The sequence below is a fragment of the Heptranchias perlo genome, unplaced genomic scaffold, assembly GCF_035084215.1.
Source record: "Heptranchias perlo isolate sHepPer1 unplaced genomic scaffold, sHepPer1.hap1 HAP1_SCAFFOLD_1246, whole genome shotgun sequence".
In the NCBI taxonomy this organism is placed as follows: Eukaryota; Metazoa; Chordata; class Chondrichthyes; order Hexanchiformes; family Hexanchidae; genus Heptranchias; species Heptranchias perlo.
The window spans coordinates 40,001-46,236 of record NW_027138479.1 but is presented as its reverse complement, the minus strand read 5'-3'; positions in this window follow the sequence as shown (position 1 = coordinate 46,236).

Below are 6,236 nucleotides of genomic sequence, written 5' to 3'. Positions count from 1 at the left end.
TTGCCAATTTTTAAAAAATGTTGCCGCTTTTGTTTAATGCTTTCTGGTCAACCTTTCCCTCTTTCAGACTTCACCGCGGCACATTGCTTTAGCCTCCTGGTTAATCATTTCACCCCTTTTAATCATTTTTGCAACTTTTGGTTAACCATTTCCCCCAGCTTCTGGTTAACCATTTCCCCTTTGGGACTTGGTCTCTGAGCATTCTTTTGGGATTCTGGTTAATCATTTGCCAATTTTTTAAAAATGTTGCCACTTTTGTTTAATGCTTTCTGGTCAACCTTTCCCTCTTTCAGACTTCACCGCGGCACATTGCTTCAGCCTCCTGGTTAATCATTTCACCCCTTTTAATCATTTTTGCAACTTTTGGTTAACCATTTCCCCCAGCTTCTGGTTAACCATTTCCCCTTTGGGACTTAGTCTCTGAGCATTCTTTTGGGATTCTGGTTAATCATTTGCCAATTTTTAAAAAATGTTGCCACTTTTGTTTAATGCTTTCTGGTCAACCTTTCCCTCTTTCAGACTTCACCGCGGCACATTGCTCCAGCCTCCTGGTTAATCATTTCACCCCTTTTAATCATTTTTGCAACTTTTGGTTAACCATTTCCCCCAGCTTCTGGTTAACCATTTCCCCTTTGGGACTTAGTCTCTGAGCATTCTTTTGGGATTCTGGTTAATCATTTGCCAATTTTTTAAAAATGTTGCCACTTTTGTTTAATGCTTTCTGGTCAACCTTTCCCTCTTTCAGACTTCACCGCGGCACATTGCTTTAGCCTCCTGGTTAATCATTTCACCCCTTTTAATCATTTTTGCAACTTTTGGTTAACCATTTCCCCCAGCTTCTGGTTAACCATTTCCCCTTTGGGACTTAGTCTCTGAGCATTCTTTTGGGATTCTGGTTAATCATTTGCCAATTTTTAAAAAATGTTGCCACTTTTGTTTAATGCTTTCTGGTCAACCTTTCCCTCTTTCAGACTTCACCGCGGCACATTGCTTCAGCCTCCTGGTTAATCATTTCACCCCTTTTAATCATTTTTGCAACTTTTGGTTAACCATTTCCCCCAGCTTCTGGTTAACCATTTCCCCTTTGGGACTTAGTCTCTGAGCATTCTTTTGGGATTCTGGTTAATCATTTGCCAATTTTTAAAAAATGTTGCCGCTTTTGTTTAATGCTTTCTGGTCAACCTTTCCCTCTTTCAGACTTCACCGCGGCACATTGCTTTAGCCTCCTGGTTAATCATTTCACCCCTTTTAATCATTTTTGCAACTTTTGGTTAACCATTTCCCCCAGCTTCTGGTTAACCATTTCCCCTTTGGGACTTGGTCTCTGAGCATTCTTTTGGGATTCTGGTTAATCATTTGCCAATTTTTTAAAAATGTTGCCACTTTTGTTTAATGCTTTCTGGTCAACCTTTCCCTCTTTCAGACTTCACCGCGGCACATTGCTTCAGCCTCCTGGTTAATCATTTCACCCCTTTTAATCATTTTTGCAACTTTTGGTTAACCATTTCCCCCAGCTTCTGGTTAACCATTTCCCCTTTGGGACTTAGTCTCTGAGCATTCTTTTGGGATTCTGGTTAATCATTTGCCAATTTTTAAAAAATGTTGCCACTTTTGTTTAATGCTTTCTGGTCAACCTTTCCCTCTTTCAGACTTCACCGCGGCACATTGCTTCAGCCTCCTGGTTAATCATTTCACCCCTTTTAATCATTTTTGCAACTTTTGGTTAACCATTTCCCCCAGCTTCTGGTTAACCATTTCCCCTTTGGGACTTAGTCTCTGAGCATTCTTTTGGGATTCTGGTTAATCATTTGCCAATTTTTTAAAAATGTTGCCACTTTTGTTTAATGCTTTCTGGTCAACCTTTCCCTCTTTCAGACTTCACCGCGGCACATTGCTTTAGCCTCCTGGTTAATCATTTCACCCCTTTTAATCATTTTTGCAACTTTTGGTTAACCATTTCCCCCAGCTTCTGGTTAACCATTTCCCCTTTGGGACTTAGTCTCTGAGCATTCTTTTGGGATTCTGGTTAATCATTTGCCAATTTTTAAAAAATGTTGCCACTTTTGTTTAATGCTTTCTGGTCAACCTTTGCCTCTTTCAGACTTCCCCGCGGCACATTGCTTCAGCCTCCTGGTTAATCATTTCACCCCTTTTAATCATTTTTGCAACTTTTGGTTAACCATTTCCCCCAGCTTCTGGTTAACCATTTCCCCTTTGGGACTTAGTCTCTGAGCATTCTTTTGGAATTCTGGTTAATCATTTGCCAATTTTTAAAAAATGTTGCCGCTTTTGTTTAATGCTTTCTGGTCAACCTTTCCCTCTTTCAGACTTCACCGCGGCACATTGCTTTAGCCTCCTGGTTAATCATTTCACCCCTTTTAATCATTTTTGCAACTTTTGGTTAACCATTTCCCCCAGCTTCTGGTTAACCATTTCCCCTTTGGGACTTAGTCTCTGAGCATTCTTTTGGGATTCTGGTTAATCATTTGCCACTTTTTAAAAAATGTTGCCGCTTTTGTTTAATGCTTTCTGGTCAACCTTTCCCTCTTTCAGACTTCACCGCGGCACATTGCTTTAGCCTCCTGGTTAATCATTTCACCCCTTTTAATCATTTTTGCAACTTTTGGTTAACCATTTCCCCCAGCTTCTGGTTAACCATTTCCCCTTTGGGACTCAGTCTCTGAGCATTCTTTTGGGATTCTGGTTAATCATTTGCCACTTTTTTAAAAATGTTGCCGCTTTTGTTTAATGCTTTCTGGTCAACCTTTCCCTCTTTCAGACTTCACCGCGGCACATTGCTTTAGCCTCCTGGTTAATCATTTCACCCCTTTTAATCATTTTTGCAACTTTTGGTTAACCATTTCCCCCAGCTTCTGGTTAACCATTTCCCCTTTGGGACTTAGTCTCTGAGCATTCTTTTGGGATTCTGGTTAATCATTTGCCAATTTTTAAAAAATGTTGCCGCTTTTGTTTAATGCTTTCTGGTCAACCTTTCCCTCTTTCAGACTTCACCGCGGCACATTGCTTTAGCCTCCTGGTTAATCATTTCACCCCTTTTAATCATTTTTGCAACTTTTGGTTAACCATTTCCCCCAGCTTCTGGTTAACCATTTCCCCTTTGGGACTTAGTCTCTGAGCATTCTTTTGGGATTCTGGTTAATCATTTGCCAATTTTTAAAAAATGTTGCCGCTTTTGTTTAATGCTTTCCCTGCTTTGTGGTCAAACTTTTCCCCTTTAGGACTTCATCGCCGCACATTATTTTCGAATTCTGGTTAATCATTTCACCCCTTTTAATCATTTTTGCAACTTTTGGTTAACCATTTCCCCCAGCTTCTGGTTAACCATTTCCCCTATGGGACTTAGTCTCTGAGCATTCTTTTGGGATTCTGGTTAATCATTTGCCAATTTTTAAAAAATGTTGCCGCTTTTGTTTAATGCTTTCTGGTCAACCTTTCCCTCTTTCAGACTTCACCGCGGCACATTGCTTTAGCCTCCTGGTTAATCATTTCACCCCTTTTAATCATTTTTGCAACTTTTGGTTAACCATTTCCCCCAGCTTCTGGTTAACCATTTCCCCTTTGGGACTTAGTCTCTGAGCATTCTTTTGGGATTCTGGTTAATCATTTGCCACTTTTTTAAAAATGTTGCCGCTTTTGTTTAATCGTTTCCCTGCTATGTGGTCAACCTTTTCCCCTTTCAGACTTCATCGCCGCGCATTGTTGTCGACTTCTGGTTAATCATTTTTCCCCTTTAAATCTTTTTTTGCCACTTTCGGTTAACCATTTCACCCAGCTTCTGGTTAACCATTTGCCCCATTATACTGAATTTTTCCGCTTTGGTTTAATCATTTCCCTGCTTTCTTGTCAACCTTTTCCCCTTTTGGACTTCGCCGCCGCACTTTGCTTTTGCCTTCTGGTTAAACATTTCTCCCCTTTTAATCCTTTTTCCCACTTTTGGTTCACCAGTTCACCCAGCTTCTGGTTAACCATTTCCCCTTTGGGACTTAAGTCTCTGAGCATTCTTTTGGGATTCTGGTTAACCATTTGCCACTTTTTTAAAAATGTTGCCGCTTTTGTTTAATGCTTTCCCTGCTTTCTGGTCAACCTTTTCCCCTTACGACTTCGCCGCCGCACTTTGCTTTCGCCTTCTGGTTAATCATTTCACCCCTTTTAATCCTTTTTCCCACTTTGGGTTGGACAGTTCACCCAGCTACTGGTTAACCATTTCCCCTTTGGGACTTAAGTCTCTGAGCATTCTTTTGTGATTCTGGTTCACCATTTGTCCCTTTTTAAAAGATATTGCTGCTTTTGATTAAACCTTTCCCTGCTTTGCGGTCGACCTATTCCTCTTTCAGACTTCATCGCCGCACCTTGTTTTCGACATCTGGTTCAACATTTCTCCCCTTTTAATCCTTTTTCCCACTTTTGGTTAAGCAGTTCACCCAGCTTCTGGTTCACCATTTGCCCCTTTTTACTGAATTTTTCTGCTTTTGTTTAATCATTTCCCTGCTTTGCGGTCGACCTATTCCTCTTTCAGACTTCATCGCCGCGCATTGTTTTCGACATCTGGTTCAACATTTCTCCCCTTTTAATCCTCTTTCCCATCGACATCTGGTTCAACATTTCTCCCCTTTTAATCCTCTTTCCCACTTTTGGTTAAGCAGTTCACCCAACTTCTGGTTAACCATTGCCCTTCTTACTGAATTTTTCTGCTTTTGTTTAATCATTTCCCTGCTTTATGTCAACCTTTTCCCCTTTAGGACTTCGCCGCCGCACTTTGCTTTCGCCTTCTGGTTAATCATTTCACAACATTTAATCCTTTTTCCCACTTTTGGTTAAACAGTTCACCCAGCTTCTGGTTAACCATTTGCCCCTTTGGGACTTAAGTCTCTGAGCATTCTTTTGGGATTCTGGTTCACCATTTGTCCCTTTTTAAAGATAATTGCTGCTTCTGTTTAATCCTTTCCTGCTTTGCGGTCAACCTTTTCCTCTTTCAGACTTCATCGCCGCGCATTGTTTTCGACATCTGGTTCAACATTTCTCCCCTTTTAATCCTCTTTCCCACTTTTGGTTAAGCAGTTCACCCAACTTCTGGTCACCACTTGCCCCTTTTTACTGAATTTTTCTGCTTTTGTTTAATCATTTCCCTGCTTTCCGGTCAACCTTTCCCTCTTTCAGACTTAATCGCCGCACATTGTTGTCGACTTCTGGTTGATCAGTTCACCCCTTTTTTATCCTTTTTCCCACTTTGGGTTAAGCAGTTCACCCAGCTTCTGGTTAACCATTTGCCCCTTTGGCACTTAAGTCTCTGAGCATCTTTTGGGATTCTGGTAAACCATTTGTCCCTTTTTAAAAAATGCTGCTGCTTTGTTTAATGCTTGCCCTGCTTTGCGGTCGATCATTTCACCCTTTTAATCCATTTTTGCCACTTTGGGTTAAACAGTTCACACAACTTCTGGTTCACCATTTCACATTTCGGAACTTTTATTCCCACCATTACTTTGGCTTCTGGTTCATCATTTCACGCTGTTTTACAAATCTTTGCCGCTTCACTTTTAATCCACAAACCGTGGCTCGCTTTCGGGTGGGGGGGGGGGTAGCGGGTTTGGCCGGGCACTCGACATCCCGGTGTGCGACGGGTTCGTTCTGGTACCGCTCGGTGCCCCTCGTCCTGCTCTTGCCGCGGAAGCAAACCAGACGACCGTCGGTCTCACGCCCGAGGGGAGAGGAGGCGGAAAGCGGTTTGCAGCCTTTCGCTGTACCTCCGGCGGGCAGCGCCGCACCTCCGAGTGCTCGGTACCGTTCGCTGCACCTCGTCCGGCCGCACGCAGCGAGCCAAACCCGGAGGAAATCGGCCTGTGCCTTCTCGAGATATGGGCCTCCGGGTGGGACGGACAAACCGGGGCCCCGAGCTCGCTTTCGGCGGCCCGGCACTCGACTTCCCGGTGTCCGAACGTGATCCTTCCGGTACCCTTCGGTGCCCCTTGCCCGACTCTAGCTCCCGTGCTGAAGCGGAGTCGGTCGGCCCTGACGGCCTGCCGAGTTAACCAGCGGAAAGCGGTGCGCAGCCTTTCGCTTGCAGCTCCGGCGGCAGCGCCGCACCTCCGGCTGCTCAGTGCCGTCCGCTGCTCCCCTTCCGGCTGCACGCAGCGAAACCATACCCGGAGGAAATCGGCCTCGGCCTTCCGGAGATATGGGCCTGCGAGTGGGACCAATAAATCGGTGCACATTTCCGG